This window comes from Pan paniscus, chromosome 13 (assembly GCF_029289425.2).
Source record: "Pan paniscus chromosome 13, NHGRI_mPanPan1-v2.0_pri, whole genome shotgun sequence".
NCBI lineage: Eukaryota > Metazoa > Chordata > Mammalia > Primates > Hominidae > Pan > Pan paniscus.
This window is the reverse complement of record NC_073262.2, coordinates 82,040,969-82,059,391: the sequence shown is the minus strand read 5'-3', so window position 1 is coordinate 82,059,391 and position 18,423 is coordinate 82,040,969. Positions and strand designations below refer to the sequence as shown.

Sequence of the window (18,423 nt, the reverse complement as noted above, 5' to 3'; positions counted from 1 at the left end):
CACCTAAGACTCTAAGAGTAAGTGGGGACTCTGAGAGTCCATGCTATTAATTTAAACCAGAACTTGCTTCAAACAAAGAAAGTAATCCAAATAACTAATCTAAAAACACAAATATCCAAAGAATGCTATCATATCCTTTCTTATTCACATTACTTCCCTGTGTTAGCTAAAGTTTACATTAAAAAATATATATATATATACATATATATATATATTTTTTCAGACAGAGTCTTGCTCTGTCACCCAGGCTGGAATGCAGTGGTGCGATCTTGGCTCACTGAAAGCTCTGCCATCTAGGTTCACGCCATTCTCCTGCCTTAGCCTCCAGAGTAGCTGGGACTACTAGGCGCCCGCCACTGCACCCGGCTAAAATTTTTTGTATTTTTAGTAGAGACAGGGTTTCACCATGTTAGCTAGGATGGTCTCGATCTCCTGACCTCGTGCTCTGCCCGCCTCAGCCTCCCAAAGTGCTGGGATTACAGGCATGAGCCACTGCACCCGGCCTGAAATATTACTAAAGGAAAAGATAGAATAACCTAAAGTTTCTTTTTCTTTGAGATATTTCTTATTCATCAGTGAGTCAAAGATAGAATGTTGGCAGAATGTGTGTGTGACAAGAAGTGAATAGAGCAATTTTTTTTGTATTTCAACTGTTCAGGCAGGAATTAAACACATATGCATACACGAACTACAAAATACTGGTAATTCTGCAGATGAGTTAAATACACTTATTAAAACTGGCATTGCATAATATCAAGTTGAATAGTTAAATTTATGCTAATAACTTAAAATTTTTCTTAAAATGATGATTACCCCTATTGGGTATCATAATTAATAAAATTACTTCAAAAGGAAAAGCTTTATATATTAGTATTTTCAATGGAAATCTTTCCTGCTTTTGAGCAAGAGGCCCACATTCATATTGCCCTGAGCCCCAGACACAATATAGCCAGGCTTGTTAAAATCTGAACTATTCTAACTGTGACAAAAGTTTATTTTCTTATTTATTCAACCAACCTAGAGCTTTTTATCTTTCCACAAGCACCAAGTTTCAGCTGTTACTGAGAAATTGGAGAAGGGGGAGGGGAAAGCAACCAAGGGAGATGAGTAAGCAGTATAACACAAAATTAATGCTGAAAGGCTGAAGTCATCGACCTGTTTAAGAGTAGGTTAAATGCATTCATTTACATCTTGGCGTTATTGTAACAAGGACGTGAACACACCTTTTGATCTCATATCCACTACACCCCAGTGGGTGTGTAGTGAGATACTCATGGCACTTCTGTTGCTGCGCATGGGGATACCCCCTTTTCCCCCATCTACATCTTCCTGTCCTGTGTCATACCTGCTGTGGGGGTTAACAGATAACCAACCTTACTCCCAGCCTAAAACTCCAACATCCAGGTAATTAAACATTTTGTGTTTCAGGCCGGGCACAGTGGTTCAGACATGTAAGCCCAGCACTTTGGGAGGCCGAGGCGGGTGGATCATTTGAGGTCCGGAGTTTAAGACCAGCCTGGCCAACATGGTGAAACCCCACCTCTACCAAAAATACAAAAAATTAGCTGGGTGTGGTGGCACACACCTGTAGTCCCAGCTACTAGGGAAGCTGAGGCAGGAGAATCACTTGAACCTGGGAGGCAGAGGTTGCAGTGAGCCCAAGTCGTGCCACTGCACTCCAGTCTGAGAGACAGAGTGAGACTCCATCTTAAAAAAAAAAAATACTCTGCATTTCAGTTAAATATTTCTGGTTCTTTTCAGAGAGGGAAGTTTGCTACATCTGTTCATGTTCCTCTCCTTTCTTCCCTTCTACTTAGTGAGCAGGTCTCTTCTTGGGTGTGCCTAACCCATCACAAACTTGGGACCTGGGAGAAAGGGGACTTCCCAGGGAGCAAATGTAAGGATCGAATCCTGGCCCCTTACAAGTCCTGTCTAGAAAGTGACTCCATTTTGTCTTTAAGTCATGTCACTCTTCACCACAGTTGAGACAAACTTGGGGCTGTTTCCCACCTCCAAAGTTCTGTGCAGCTCAAGAATGATTACCGAAGCTGTCTCAACCACAGAAGAATTTGAAAAATGCCTATTGAGTGGTAGAGAAACTTATGATCCCCCTGTGACACTTCGTGCCCCACTGTCAGCCTGGTCAGTGTTGAGACACCTACCTGGGAGCCCCACTTTAATAGGAGAGGAAGAATACCGGCCTCACTGGCTGTGCTTCAAGGTGGCTCTGTTGCCTGGATCCCAAATCGCGGTTCAACATTAGCATTCAAGAGCTTCAGGGTTCCAAGCACCACACTATTGCCCCCTGGTGGATGATAGAGTAAAGTAGCTTTTCCAGGCTGAACAGCTAGATGGAATATTTCTTCAAGTTTGGTTATTAATTTGATACATGAATCGCAGTAACTGCCTACTCTAACCTACGCTCTCTCTAGAACAGTGAAGTATTTTGCCATAGACCAGACAGTTTAGACCCTCATTTAACTGGCAGTATTTCTCAATCATCAGCAGTTTCCACAACTTATCATTTATTGATGTTTCTACTGTCCACTGTAAGTCTACTTCTCCAGTCTCTGGCATGCTACTTTTTGAAAAAACAAAAAAGTCCCCAATAGCAATTACTGAACACCACAAGAGCCGCTAAGTATCTAGGGGATCCAGTACCCAGCAGTGGGGCTGGCCAGAAACTTCTAATTATAAGAGCAGTTAAGTCACCAACTTCCTCTTTCCTTCCATGAATGATATCGATTTCTTCAGAACTAGGTGAGTGTGGAGTTTGGGTAAAAAAAATGAATGTTCAAGCATTCTCACTAACTAGATAAATCTAAAGTCTCCTCCTGCTAGAAAACAACCAGATACTAGAAAATTCATGTAAAAAATACACTTCCTCATCTGAAAAATTGTATCTACCAAAAACTACTCAATAGCATTCTTAAAGGATAAATTTTCTCAAAGGAGAAATTTTATAAATTTTTCACTTAAAAATCAGTATTGAGAAAAAAGATAACTACTATAAACACTTCTATTCAACATGATGCTTGGGTTCTTGCACATTGAGATACCCCTTCCTAGCCTACCTATATTGTCCTCTTTTAGCACAGTAAGGGAAGAAAATAAATAAAAACAAATAAGGATTGGAAATGAAGAAAATGAATTGTTTATTCACAGATGATATTAAGATACAAATATTTTTAAAGAAATTATTTGAATTAATAATAATAATTCAAGGCTCCACGCACCACACTATTGCCCCATGGTGGGTGATACAGTGTTACTGTCCACTCTATCCATCACTGGGCAACATGTCCATCACTGGGCAACATGTCCACCACTGGGCAACAGAGCTAGACCCTGTCTCTGAAAAAAAAAAACACAAAAAACAAAAATCAATCCCTTCTCTTTTTCATAGTGTCCTTTTTCACAATAGTTCCTATTCCTTTTTAACTCTAAGTATTTTGAAAATCTTATGTTAATTCTTTTTAGATTAGTATCTGCAATTCTCAAGGTCTTAATTATCTTGTTTGTTGCATTTGCTGATGCTCAGCTAATTTATTTTGTGTGTCATTTGTATTTTTTATTGTGAGATAATCTCCAGAAGGAGTTATTATTATTATTGTATTCCTTTGTCATGAAAGTATCTTAGAGAATAGTTTTACACTTGTTTCTTCTGGAACCCAATAGATTTCAAACATTCAACTAGGTTTTTATGTTATGTTCTCCGCTGTGAGTTCCCGAGCCATGAAGTACTACAAATGTATACCCCATATCTAAGTGTGGTACAAACTTGAGGTTATAATTTCTAATACATGACTTCTTTTCTACTGAAAACACAGGACAAATAAAAACATTTTCACTCTTTCTCCCAGTCAAGGGCAGAGTTTTTCTGGTCCCCCTTTAACAAATAGGGCAGTACATCCAAGATCCAACATTTATCCAGCAGTGTCAGTTCCATTTTCTGTATCTTCTCAGGACTGAGGCCATGTCACCTGCTCTAAGGAAGCATTAGAATCCCAGCAGAAGCTTCAGTCTGGTTACAGTCTTTGCTCACTGCTTTAGTTTTGATTTTTCTCTTTCCATCTGGTACACAGATTTCTCTTTATTTTGAGCTTGATTATATATTACAAATGTTTTAAGTGTATCTTTTATCAAACATTTTTATGGGTTATATTATGAAGACCTCATCTATGTTAATGTAGATCACCGTGTTGGTAGAAGTTTCATCAATGAATTTTCTTTTTTAATATGTTTTAATATTCAGTCTTTTGAATGCTAGTTTGCCTTTAATTTTAATGTTTTGAATCCTTCTTATAAAATAAGATATATATACAGGAACAAAGAATAATGCAACAAACACAAATGTCCCCACTACCCATCTTAAGAAAAAAGTGCTAATAGAGGTTATGCCACTGAGTACCTACCTCAAATAGGATACCCTTCTCTTCTTCCCAGCAATAACCCTTTTCATAATTTTGGTATTGATTATTTCCATATATTTCTTTCTTCTTTTACTACATTCTTAAATAGTCTTAATGGCATGGTTATACATATTTTAAACTTTATGTATATATAAACTTTGTATATATCTAAACTTTATATATATAATATACATATATATTATATATTTATATTTTTATATATAAACTTTATATGTATATAAAGTTTAAAATATATATATACACATATATGTGTGTATGTGTGTTTGTGTGAATGCATATAGTACCACATTAAGTTGCTTCATTTTATTCAACACTATGTTTTTGGATTCAGTCATGTTAAAATATGTAGCTCTGGCTCACTAATTTTCACTACTGTGTAGTGTTCCTTTTTATGACCATTTCACAATTATTTATCTATTCTCATAGGCTATGGTTTGAATGTGTCTTCCAAAGTTCATATATTAGGAACTTAATACCTAATGCAACAGTGTTGAGAAGTAGAATCTTTCAGAGGTGATGAACAGATGCCCTCATGAATGGATTAATGCTGTTATGGGAATGGGTTAGTTACCATGGGAGTGGTTCCTTATAAAAGAATGAGTTTGGCGCTCTCTCTCTTTCTCTTTCTCTCTCTCTTCTCTCTCTCGCATGCTGTGTCACCATGCAATGTCCTCCACCGTCTTACAATGCAGCAAGAAATTCTTCATCAGATGCAGATCCTTAATCTTGGACTTGCTAGCCTTCAGAATTGTGAGCCAAATAAACTTCTATTACTTGTAAATTACCCAGGCTGTGATATTCTGTTATACTAACACAAAACACTAAGACCTCACATCAACAGATATCTATGGTATTTCCAATATTTTGCTACTGCTGACAATGCTGCTATGAACGTTTTTGTGTATATGTACGTGAATTCTACAGGAGTGAATATACTGACTTGTAGAACATTTGCATTTTTAGCTTTACTAAAAATTGACAGATTTCTGTAAAGTTGTTATATAAAATTTACATTTAGTGCCTCCTCTATGTATTGTAAACATCTTACAAATTCTCCTTCCCTTTTGTTTCCCTCTCAATACCTTCCACGTGGATTACAGACGCTTTACTAAACTCTTTCTCCTGTTCTGAAGTCCCAACTCCCAAATCTCTGCATGTTCTTATCAACGTTCTGCAGGTCTTTTACTCTCATAGGCTGAAACTCTTTAGGATAGCAGGAGTACTTGGTTGGCTTCAACACCTTCCATTTGCCCTTGACCCGTGAAGGTAAAGGTAAACATCCCAGCCACCTCGTAAGTAAAGATTTTTTTCTCCTTTTCTAACTCATTTTAATATAGGAAATTCTCTCACGAATAAAATTATTTAAATTCTTACACAAGTGACTTCCCAAGTTAATATATAAATGTGTGTGTTCTCTTAGGTATAGTTTTGTATGTTCATTTCAACATATATTCTAGAGGAAATATGAATTCTTTTGTTTAGTATACAAAGGGACTTACTCTGATACAAAACTTCTGGGCTTCATAGCTGACCTTCAAAGGGAGAACACAAAACTCCTGAAATTATATACACTATGTGTGTACATGCATTATGTGCATTTTGCTTGGGGGAAGGTCTACAACTGTTGTCAGATTTTCAAATAAGCCATGACCTCATAATAATGTATAATCAACTTTCCACCTATGTAATAAATTTCAGGTACATATGGATGAGGTCAGCCCCACCAGAGCCTAATGGGTACACAGGGTATCTTGGCACCTTTCCCTCACTGTGAATAGCCCCTTTGCATAGTCTGGGCCTATTTCTTCAGGGAAACTATAGACTATGGGTTACAATTAAAGTATCTTTCTGGTCTATAATGTTATCATGTATATTATAAATTAATAACGATGTCTGCCTTTGTAAATGTTTCCAGTTTAAAGCCACAGATACATAAAACTTGTAAGAAGACATTTCTATATATTGTTCTAATCAACTGAAATAATTTGAAATGGCAAAACATTCCTTTATATATAATACATATCCTATAGACTTTTAAAAACATTAATTTAATACATATCTCTATGGGGCTTCAAGGAAATTGTTGTTCACTATTAGGAAAAAGGAGAAAGAATAGGCAGAATGCAGAGAATGGTTAGGGCATTTGAAACTACTCAGTATGATAGTTTCAAACTACTCAATATGATAGAATGTAATGTAATGAATGATAATGTAATGATAGATACACGTTGTTATACATTCGTCCAAACCCGTAGAATGTACAACACCAGGAGTGAACCCTAATGAAACTATGGACTTTGGGTGATTATGATGGATCAATGTAAGTTCATCAGTTGTAACAAAAGTACCACTCTGGTGGGGGATGTTGATAATAGGGAAGGCTATGTATGTGTGAGGGTAGAGGACATACGGGAAGTTTTTGTACCTTTTGTTTAATTTTTCTGTGAACCTAAAGCTGCTCTAGAAAATGAAGTCTATTTTACAAAAAACATGAAAGAATATTTTTTCACTTCAGCTGATCACTAAGCATATGCCTTTCTCAATTTACTATAGAGAATGCATTTATGAAGATCCTGCTAATATATTCATGGAATATGAGGCATGCGTCCACCCAAATTCATTGCTAAATTTCTGAATTGATAGAGTAAAGTTGCTAACAACAGAAATGCTTGTATTGACCAAGCACTGTGGTTTGATTAAGTTTGCTCATTTATTTTATAAATTTGCTGTAAAGCTATTAGAAGAGTTTTATTACTCAAATTATGAGGCTGAGTCAGAGTGGCCTTTTAAATCTATAAATTAATTAGAACTCTATTTCTAGAGCACTGAAAATATCTACCCCTTTCTTTCAATGAATATATTTCCTTTCTCTATTACAAATAAATTGTGATTTAGTTCATAATTTGCCTAGTTTGCCATTATTCATCTATATAGTACTTGGACAGATCAGCAAATATAATTATAAATTTACTTCACTATCCACTTCTGGGTAGATGAGAGAAGCTTATATATGCTTGTGATAGAAGAAATTACCCTTCATTAAAGCATTTTCTCCATTCAATACATTTAAACACATGCCCAAGCAAGGCTATAGTTCTCACCTATTTGTATTCTCCATGCAAAATTCTTTTTGCTTTCTTTATAACTTCCATGTGGGAGTTACCTCAGCCCAGCATTTCTGCTTTCTCCTATTTTTTTTCTTTTTGGCCACCACTTTGTTCTTTCTACTACTTTATCATCATTTTCTTGATATCCTTTCTATAAGGCATTTATCAGTTCATTCTTTTTTTCCATCTCTAATCCTCATATGCCAGGTTTGATTGTTTTTTCTAACTCCATTCAGAACCAAATCTGACTGTGTCCATGTTGTTGGGCAGAGCCTACTCCACCACCTTCACTTATCAGTCATAGCAATTGGTCCAGGTATAGGTACAAGACCATAGCTGAATTAATCTGGAAAAAGAAAGTTTTCTTTCTTTCGGGGTTTTCTAGGTTGGTAGTATTTAAGACTGGAGCTCATGGAAGCCACCTTGCCACACAGGAAGAGATTGTCTGAGGATGATGCCACCACACAGAAAAGAACAGAGCAAAGAGAATAAGAGAGGCAGATTCTAAAGATATTTTTGAATACCTAGATCCAGTTATGCTTGATCAATCCCTTGACTTTTCATTTATATGAAAGCAATGATATGCTTTGACCACTTTGAATCATGTTGGTTTTGTATGAAGCATTCCAATATCTTATTTTGTTTTAAAAATTTTTATTTGCATTCAATAAGATATTCCTAACAAAATCCTACATTTGTGTCCATTAGAACAAGATTGCTTTAGTTAAGATACACCAGATTGCTAGAAATGGAAACCAGTTTCAATCTTGTCTAAATTTAAATAGGTATTTGTTTGCTCATTTCTATAAAGTTTCAGAGGTAAGCTAGGCTCAGGCACGGCTGAGTTCCAGAACTTCAACTACTAGTTTTCCATATTCTAGTTGTCCACCCATTCCTCTTTTCAGCTTGACATCATTCTCTCCCCTTGACAGGTTTTCTCCACGTGGAGATAACGTAACATCTGGCAGCTCCAGAACTGCATACCAGTCACATTTTTATGATCTTTAGATAAAAGGTTACGCTTCCTCCAGCCCCAAGTACTCTGGTTATCCCTTCATAACTACCCCTGAAAAAAAATCATGTGGCAAATATATAGAGTCTGTGAGTGACTAGCCCTGAGTTACATGCCCACCTCTGAAGTCAGAAAGAAGCTTCTTGCAATTGATGATCTCAGTAGCACCCCATGAATTTGGAACAGATGGAAGTGGTAAGGAAGCAATTTCCCAAGTAGAAACACAAGAGGTGTAAGATTTCTGTGGAACACACCAAGTTGCCCACTCATGTTTATCTCTTGTCCTTCTCCAAACCCCACTAAAATGAAGGAATAAACTGATTTTTAAAAAATTATGGGATTGGAGGAAGTAAAGGGTGAGAGAGCTCAACACAATTCTGGAAGGCAAAAAAACAATAGAAGAAGAGAACCAATCATGTTGTTGGAAGATGCCAAAGCCTAAGGTGTGCTCAGAGAGTGACATCTGAAAGGACTTTGCATCACCTGGCATGGCTGCGGGTGGGGATAAGGTGAGGAGCTGTAAAAAAAGATATGGGTTGAAGTTGTGTGGAGTGGTCAATCCCCCCTGACTGCTGATAAGCAGAATTTCAGAAGTCTTTAATTCCCATGCAGCAGATACCTTCAATAATGCATAGTCAGGAGACTGGGATTCTTTCTCTATAGAATTTGAATGAGAAACATTAAGGTCTGACAATCAGACTGGCAGAGGAAGGAGTGGGATATGGGGTTGGTAATAGAGAATTGATTTACAAGCTGCACATAGCTCCTCCAAACCCCATCCTCATTACATCTTTGTGCAGTGTACTGCCTGAACTAGAATATGTGGATATGTCTAGAACTATAAAATCTTGCTTAACTACAATCTTTGTCTGCATCCTCCTTTTAGGAAAATGAGGTAAAAGAAAAACAATAAGCTCATGATATCAGAGAGTTATTTAAAACAAGAAACTGTAGTTCATTCCAGTTTTATGCCTCTAACAAAGCTGCACAGAAATTATGAATATTCTAGGAGATGCCCCAGGCATCACATGATCCTAAATCATCAAAACAACATTGAATTGTGTTTGGCATTTTGTACTTACTGAGCCAGGAAAGTGAAGTGGTTCAATGTAGAAAGGTTTTCTAAACTAATAGTTAAAGAGTTTTCTTTTTTTATTATACTTTAAGTTCTGGGATACATGTGCAGAACATGCAGGTTTGTTACACAGGTATACACATGCCATGGTGGTTTACTACACCCATCAAGCCAACTTCTACATTAGGTATTTCTCCTAATGCTATCCCTCCCCTAGCCCCCCACCCCCCAAAAGGCCCCAGCATGTGATGTTTCCCTCCCTGTTTCCATGTGTTCTCATTGTTCAACTCCCACTTATGAGAGAGAACATGCGGTGTTTGGTTTTCTGTTCCTGTGTTACTTTACTGAGAATGGTGGTTTCCAGCTTTGGAACATTCTGGTTAATTGTGATTTTGCTATGTATTGATATTTTATAGCTCCTACCCCTTTGGTCAGGAGCTACCTCCCTATCATTGAATTGATTAGTTATATTTAATAATGTTTGGTGTTTGGATACATTCAGCAATAACACTTGGAAATTTCTTACCAGTTATTTTTAAAGCCTTAATTTGTTTTTTGTTTCTGTTTCTGTTTTTTTACCAGCTATTTAGGATAAGAGAATGTTTACATCTTAATGTAAAAAATAAAAACAGGCATAAATAATGTTTTATGTATAGAAATGCTTTCTTTCATTACTTGGTGCCTGTATCTCTAAATGTTTACATAGCTTCTCTGTCTGTATGATGTTGCTAAAGAAACTATGAGTTAGGAAGGAGAAAAAAAAAGTTGAATTATCTAGTCCCAAGAAGGAGAGAGGAGGTTTCTATAAAAAAATTTGTGTGTTTGTATATATATCTATGTATGTATATGTATGTATATATCTATGTATATGCATAAGGGTATACATCTACATACATAGATATGTATATATATTAATATATCCATGTATATGTATGTATACATATGGGTGTATTTATATATATGTATACATATCTATGTATGTGTATATACACACACCCACACCCATGCATTCTCCTGTCATTATTGTCAAAAATCAGTTGACCATAGACAACTGCCTATATAATATGCGCTGTGTGTATATATATAACTATACAGGAGAAACAGGGTGCAAGGAAGAAAAAAAGAACTTTTTAAAAACCTGTAATTAGAATCATCGAAAAGATAAGAAAATAATGCATGCATAAAATAAGAAAAAATATATAGACTAAGAAAGATTAAGGTTATTAGAAATTAAAAATGTTATCATCAAAATGAGAAATTTTATAAAAGAGTTGGAAGATAGAGTCATGGAAAACTCTCACACAGTAAAACAAAGAAACTATTTTTTTTTTAAAAGAGAGGGATAAAGCAATAGAGTCCAGAGGTTCAAGCTAGGAAGTCCTACATTCAGCCAAGACGAGTTCCAGAAAAAGAGACCAGAGGAAATGGAAGAAGAGAAATGGTCAAAGAAATAATCATGATAAAATTTCCTACAACAGAAGGATATGTCTCCAAGTTGTAAGAGGCCACTAAGTAATTCACACTTAGTAATGAATTTAACAAAAGAAGTGCAACACATATTTTCAAAATTACAAAATATTGTTGAAGGAAATTAAAGAAGATATAAATGAATTTTAAAAATGCAAGATGGCTGTACTCCCCAAATTAGTCTACAGATTCAACATCATCCTTGTCAGACTCTGGGCTGCTTCTTTGTAGAAGGTGACAAGCTGAATCTAAAGTTCACATTGAACTTCAAGGAACCCAGAAGGGTCAAATCAATCTTAAAATAGACTAACAAAGTAGGAGGATTTATTCCTTCTAATTTCAAAGCTTACTACAAAGCAACAGTAATCAAGACAGAGTGGTACTGGCACTAGGATAGACATACAAATCAATGGAATAGAATTCTGAGTTCATAAATAGACCTGTGTGTCTGTGATCAACTGATTTTTGACAATGATGCCAAGAGTATTGAATGAGAAAATAATAGTCTTTTCAACAATTGGTGCCAGTGCCACTCAATAGCTACATGCAGAAGTATGAAGTTAGACCCTTACTTTATATCTTTAAAAAAAATCCAAAATGGACCAAAGACTTAAACATAAGAGCTAAAACTCCTAGAGGTAAAAATAGGCATAAATTTTCATGACCTTTTATTTAGCAGTGATTTCTCATATCACCAAAAGCACAAGAAATTAAAGAGAAAAAAGATAAATTTGAATTCCTAAAAATTAAAACTTTTGTATATCAAAGGACACTATCAAGAAATGAAAAAACAATCTCCAGAATTGAAGAAAACATTTGCAAATTGTATGTCTAATAAGGATGTAGTACCAATAATACATATTTTAAAATCTCTTATAACTCAACAAAAAAAAGAAACAGGACGCAAAGGACATAAATAGATATCTTTTCAAGGAAGACATGCAAATGTCCAACAAGCACATAAAAAAAGATGCTCATCATCATTAATTATTAGGAAAATGCAAATCAAAACTATAAGACACCACTTCACATCCATTAGGATAGCTATAATAATAATTTTAAAACAACAAAAAATAAGTGTTGGTAAGGATATGGTGAAATTGGAACCCTTGTACTTTGCTGATGAGAATTTAAATGGTGCAGCCACTCTAAGCTACAATTTGACAGTTCCTCAATAAATTAAACATAGAATTACCATAGGACCCAGCAATTAAACTCAGGTTTATACACAAAGTATTTGAAAGCAGATATTCAAACAAAAATGTATAGATGGATGTTCATAGGAGCGCTGTGCACAACAGCCAAAAGGTGGAAACAACTTAAATGACCATTAACAAGTGAGTGGATAAACAAAATAGGGGAGACTGAGCTACCTGCATGCACTGTGCAGTGCCAGAGAGGTCAACCAGAATCAAGATGTCTGGCACTGAGGAAGCAATTTTTGGAGAGCGTGACAGCCATACTGCTGCTCATGGCAGCTTGGTGTGCTTTGGACAGTGCCAGTACACAGCAGAAGAGTACCAGGCCATCCAGAAGGCCCCGAGGCAGAGGCTGGGCCCAGAATACATAAGTAGCCCATGACTGGAGGAGGCCAGAAGGTGTGTTACATTGAGGGTCATTGGGTAATTAATCTGGCCAATGACATGTTTGGTTACAACGGCAGGGCACACTCCATCACGCAGCAGAATGTGGATTTTGTTGACCTAAACAATGGCAAGTTCTACATGGGAGTCTGTGCATTTGTGAGGGTCCAGTTGTAGGATGGTTCATATCATGAAGTTGTGGGTTATGGTGTTAGGGCCTCAAGTCCAAGGCCTCATCTTTGGAGAAGGCAAGGAAGGAGGCGGTGACAGACGGGCTGAAGCAAGCCCCCAGGAGTTTTCGGAATGCACTTGGAAATTGTATTCTGGACAGAGACTACTTGAGGTCACTAAACAAGCTTCCATGCCAGCTGCCTCTTGAAGTGGATTAAACTAAAGCAAAGAGACAAGATTTTGAACCATCTGTGGAAGAGGCAAGATACAACAGCTGCCAACTGAACATGGCCCTGGGATACCCACAACTTCAAGATGTGACCTCCCCTTGCAGATCAAGCCACCTTGTGATTCAGGGGGACAAGGACTGCAGCTTCCCGACTTCTGAGCTCATCCACTATTGGTGAGAGAGGCCACGTACCAGCAGAAGTTCTGGCAAAAGGAGCTGCAGCAGCAGTTCTGGGAGCAGATGGAGAAACAGCAAGTCTACACCTTTTCCCCATCAGTTGAGAAGAGTGAGGAGACTCTTGGAGACAACTCTGAAATGTGGGATGTGACTCCAGATGCAGGGGATGGTGTGGTCAAGCCTTGTCTAGAGAAGAACCACCCCAGACCTCTGACACACCAGCCTTGAACAAGATGGTGACCCAGAACAGGACTCCACACAGCCTTTGCTGTCAGAAACCACAAGCAAAATCTGGACCTTGAGACCTCCAAACTTACAGCACTGACCAATGCATAACAGGAAACTGGGAATCTCATAGGAAGGGCCAGGACATGAAGAAAAGGAAATTGGATCCATCTTAACTGAGCCTCTGGCCACATCATTGGACTCTGTCGCAAAGGGACTTTGGAAAACTACTTTTTGGTCATGAAGTTGTTCATCACTCGTGAAGAATTACCTTTATTGCTAAGGATTTATCTTGCTTCATTCTGAACCTCATCAATAGGATCTGACTCAGAGCCCACTGCAATTAGAGCTGAGCACTTTTAAAAACCTCATCCCACACTCTAGCTGGGAGACGCTCTGGACAGATGAAATACCTTTTCTTTGGTCTGTGAGGCTTCCCACTATTTATTTCTAAACTATTATGTTAACACCAATGGACATTTTAGGAATCACCAATGGCTGCTTGCCCTCAAGCAATATAGGCCGGACTTATTACTAACCACCTGCCTCAGCAATTACCTACATTCAATTGCTTTGCATAACCTCTGCCTTCTTTCCTATAGGGTACAAGGCCTTTAATGTTGTCCACGTTAAGCAATGAGGATCATGACAGGAAAAAGTTTGGAGTAGTGCTTTTTACTGCTTTGTATCAATCCAGGCTACAATCTTCATTTAATATAAATAAACTCACTTATGGGTTTATGACATAAAATAATAGGGTATATTTATTTAATGGAATATTATTTTGCCCTAAGAAAATAAGGTACTGATATATGCTACAACACAGAAGAACTTAAAAACATGAAAGAAGCCAATCACAAAATACCACAAATTATATGATTTCTTTTACATGAAATGTCCCAAACAGACAAAATTATAGAGATATAAAGTAGATTTGTAATTACTTAGGGATGAGGAGGATAGGGAATAGGGGCTTGAGAGCTAAAGGGTATGGGTTCTCTGTGGTGATAAAATGTTATAAATTTATCTTTGGTGATGGTTGCAGATAACCGTGGATATACTTAAAAATCATTGAATTACATTCTTTAAAGGAGTGAATTGTGTGCTGTGTTAATTATATCTTAGTAAAGCTATTTTTAAAACTTGTAAAGGAAAAAATGGGAGGGCACCAAATACCTAACACATTGACTAGAAAAAGACCCACATCAGTGCACATCAACAGGAAAAGAGAAGACACTACAATCTCCAGGTAAAAACCTTAGCTCACATTAAAAAGATTGTAGGCTGAGAATGGCATTGACTTATAAAAGAGATAGCTTTGTAAGTTAGAAGACAATGGAGTAACACATAAAAAATGATTGATGAGGCAAAATAATTTTCAGTCCCACATTTTTATTTGAAAATGAGGACAGAATGAAGATGTATTCATAACTCAGAGTATACTTTACCTTCCAGGTGCCCTTTCAAAGGGAACCACCCTTCTACTGGAGAATAGACTCCAGTAAAGTCAGGAAGTCAAACCAAAAGAGGAGCCAACCCAGTAGTACAGCCAAGAGGAGCCCCAGATCACTGACTCTGCAGCCCATAGTGGAGTGAGAGGGCAGACAGACCTCAACTGGGTATCTTTGTGGAGAAGCTATTCAGTAGAATAGTGGATATCATGGAGCATTTTGAAGGACTCCTTGGGCAGTGTGGGGAGAATACATGGGTAGCAAGTATTATATGTGAAAAAATTTGATAAGGTAAGAACACTGCTGGAAAGGGGGGGAATGTATCATAGTATATATGTATATATACACACATATATACGTATATGTGTGTATATACGTATACGTGTATATACGTATATGTGTGTATATACGTATATGCGTGTATACGTATATGCGTGTATATACGTATATGTGTGTATATACGTATATGTGTGTATATATGTATATGTGTGTATATACGTATTGTGTGTATAGGTATATGTGTATATACGTATATGTATAGGTATATGTGTATATACGTATATGTGTATACGTATGTGTGTGTATACGTATATGTGTATATACGTATGTGTGTATACGTATATGTGTGTATATACGTATGTGTGTGTATACGTATATGTGTGTATATACGTATGTGTGTGTATACGTATGTGTGTGTATACGTATATGTGTGTATACGTATATGTGTGTGTATACGTATATGTGTGTGTATACGTATATGTGTATATACGTATGTGTGTGTATACGTACATGTATATTATACGTATGTGTGTATATGTATATGTGTGTATATACGTGTGTATACGTATATTGTGTATATATACGTGTGTATATACGTATATGTGTGTATGTATACATGTGTATATATGTATGTGTATATATACATATGTGTATATACGCATATGTGTACATACATATGTGTATATGTATGTACACATGTGTGTATGTGTATATACATGTGTATATGTATGTACACATGTGTGTATGTGTATATACATGTGTATATGTATGTACACATGTGTGTATGTGTATATACATATGTGTATATGTATGTACACATATGTGTATGTGTATACATATATGTGTATGTACACGTGTATATATGTATATATACACATATATACACACGTGTATATACACACATATATACACATATACACGTGTGTACATACACATATCTGCGTGTATGTACATATATGTACATATGTATATATACACATATATACATATGTTCATACACATATGTATACACATACACATATGTCTATATACATATACACATATGCATATATATGTGTATACATACACACATATACATATATGTATATACATACACGCATATACATATATGTATATACATACACATATATACACATATATGTATATGTATGTATATTTATATATATGATTTTGGCCCACAATAAATAGTATGTTTATAGTTATAATTAATTTATACTAGGTATAGACTGAATTTTAAAAATACTGACATATAATAGGCAATGGTAGGAGGAGGAGTAAGGTGGTATAAGGGAGCCAAATGCCTAAAATTAATAACTTGAGAAAATAAGTATGTTTGTGATTTAGAAATAAGGACTTGAGAATAGAAGAAACCACTAAAAAAAAGTCAAAAAATTGTCTTTGGGTAGAAAGACATGAAGGGTCTGGGACTTATTTTTCATTTTAAGTTTATGGTACTTTTTAATTTTCCAACCATCTCCATATATTATTGATTTTTATTTCATAAATACTTCAAAAACAACAAAATTGAAAAGGTGATAGGGGTCAGGCACGTTGGCTCACATCTGTAATCCCAACACTTTGGGAGGCTGAGGCAGGTGGATCACCTGAGGTCAGGAGGTCGAGACCATCCTGGCTAACATGGTGAAACTCCATCTCTATTAAAAATACAAAAATTAGCCGGGCATGGTGGCAGGCACCTGTAATCGCAGCTACTTGGGAAGCTGAAGCAGGAGACTCTCTTGAACCTGGGAGGGGGAGGTTATAGTGAGCTGAGATCGCGCCATTGCACTCCAGCCTCAAAAAAAAAAGGTGATACTCAAATCTTTTGATACCTGTTTCACTAACCTGAGCTTTATGTTAGAGCTGTGAAGACAAGCTATGTTGACAAACTCCTTTGGTTGGTGTCTATACAGACAAAATTCTAAACACTTAAGGACAAAATGCTTTTGTTGATGCCAGCATTATAATTTCATTGAGTATATATGGCTAAAGTCTTATTTAATTTCACTAGTTCCTTTTCTGTGTTTCTCTGACAAGATTATAATTTAATATTTGTATGATTGCTGGCTCTGCCAGCAAAGCACCTGGGCACTCTGTAGTTAAGAGGGCCCAGAGAATTTGTTAGCTCTCTTGAAATCTTGTGGATTTTTAGGCACACAAATCCTACTTTTAAGAAATCATCAAAGTAATCCTCAATAGACTAGGAATTCAGGTCAGAAAATACTTTAAATCCCTCAGACAAAAAAAGCTGTAAATCCTTTAGGTTACTTTGGAGGGTCTGATGTGGGATGATATGTTTAAGTCGGTGAATTGTGGCAAAATTAGAGTTACTTGGCAAATTCTTGCCATGATGCTACACTCTCAGGAGAGGAAGTCCATGCATGCTATATTATATTCCTCGGAAAGCACAAAAAAATAATGATTTCTTTCCATTACCCTGATCCTTTCAACATCCTGTTCCCCAGAAACCTCTGTAAAAATAAACAGTTGCCCTCTGGATAAATGACCAGACCAAAACAATTTGGCCAAAAAATTTTGAAATCAATACTTCTCATCTTTTTACCTCTAACTCCTCAGCTCTTTTAAGCTATCTTAGCCCAACTGTTCTCAAAAAAGAACTTTTCTTGAATCCAATACTGATTTTGTTGTTGTTATTCTATATGATTGACTGAGTTTTTTCCATTCAACTTACTTGACTATCTGATTACGGCCAGTAAAGCAACTATTGATTTGGTTACCTGCTTACCTAATCTCTGTGTAAGAAACCTTAATGGAACCTGAATTTAATCATTCTTTTTTTTTCTTTTTTTTTTTTTTTTTGAGACAGAGTCTTGCTCTGTCACCCAGGCTGAAGTGCAATGGTGCAATCTTGGGTCACTGCAACCTCTGCCTCCCAGATTCAAGCAATTCTCCTGCCTCAGCCTCCCAAGTAGCTGGGATTACAGGCACCCACAACCATGCTCAGCTAATTTTTTTTTTTTTTTTTTTTTTAGTAGAGACAGGGTTTCACCACATTGGTCAGGCTAGTCTCGAACTCCTGACCTCAGGTGATCCACCCTCCTCAGCCTCCCAAAGTGTTGGGATTACAGGCGTGAGCTACTGCATCTGGCTGTCATTCATTTTTAAATATTATTTCTTTATTTAAGAAATACTCCATGCATACACACAAGCCTCAGGGATGTAACCTGGATTCTAGCTGAACTAACAATTTTAA

The 18,423-nt window shown here is 36.6% G+C and overlaps 1 pseudogene; it reads left to right on the top strand.

The window, feature by feature from the left end:
- The first annotated feature begins 10,074 nt into the window (after positions 1-10,074).
- On the top strand, positions 10,075-13,655 carry LOC100977559 (DNA repair protein RAD52 homolog; annotated as a pseudogene).
- The last annotated feature ends 4,768 nt before the right edge of the window (positions 13,656-18,423 follow it).